The sequence below is a fragment of the Sinocyclocheilus grahami genome, unplaced genomic scaffold (genome assembly GCF_001515645.1).
Source record: "Sinocyclocheilus grahami isolate Dianchi unplaced genomic scaffold, SAMN03320097.WGS_v1.1 scaffold69.1, whole genome shotgun sequence".
Lineage (NCBI taxonomy): Eukaryota > Metazoa > Chordata > Actinopteri > Cypriniformes > Cyprinidae > Sinocyclocheilus > Sinocyclocheilus grahami.
The window spans coordinates 1,509,426-1,510,596 of record NW_015505248.1 but is presented as its reverse complement, the minus strand read 5'-3'; positions in this window follow the sequence as shown (position 1 = coordinate 1,510,596).

Here is a 1,171-nt window from a genome sequence, read left to right as displayed (position 1 = left end):
GGCCTTCGTGTCATCTCACTCCACAATAATTCATGTTTTGAGAGTTGAGTCACTCTCCCACTTTTGAACTTATATTTAGGCATTGTGATTACTTGAATATACAGTCATACTACATTCAAAATCAGATAACTTGTCTCGCTAAAAACTTGTCACTCATGATGAATCATTCTGCTGGGCCCTCGTGATAAGTTAAGTGCTGCTGTCCACGTTTACATCAGCACCATAGTGTGTGCGTGTAGTAACGTTATGATGACTGATTGGATGCAGTAGCCTATCATACTTGGACTTGTTTTGTTAAACAATTAGCCTATGCAATTTATATTGAAAACCGCCAAACTGACCCCAAACCAGCCCAAATTTTGTTCACCCGCCCAAGCCAATTTTTACCCGCACATTCAAATTCAAAACAGCCCAACTGGGCGGGAACCCGCCCAATCTGGCAACACTGCATCCCTCATGAGGATGGCTTACGGGCGGTGGAACAGTTTCTACAAACCCAATTCCAAAAAAGTTGGGACACTGTACAAATTGTGAGTAAAAAAGGAATGGAATAATTTACAAATCTCATAAACTTAGATTTTATTCACAATAGAATATAGATAACATATCAAATGTTGAAGTGAGACATTTTGAAATGTCATGCCAAATATTGGCTCATTTTGGATTTCATGAGAGCTACACATTCCAAAAAAGTTGGGACAGGTAGCAATAAGAGGCCGGAAAAGTTAAATGTACATATAAGGAACAGCTGGAGGACCAATTTGCAACTTATTAGGTCAATTGGCAACATGATTGGGTATAAAAAGAGCCTCTCAGAGTGGCAGTGTCTCTCAGAAGTCAAGATGGGCAGAGGATCACCAATGCCCCCAATGCTGCGGCGAAAAATAGTGGAGCAATATCAGAAAAATTTCAGTTTCTCAGAGAAAAATTGCAAAGAGTTTGAAGTTATCATCATCTACAGTGCATAATATCATCCAAAGATTCAGAGAATCTGGAACAATCTCTGTGCGTAAGGGTCAAGGCCGGAAAACCATACTGGATGCCCGTAATCTTCGGGCCCTTAGACGGCACTGCATCACATACAGGAATGCTACTGTAATGAAAATCACAACATGGACTCAGGAATACTTCCAGAAAACATTGCCGCTGTTGCCGGCTAAAACTCTATAGG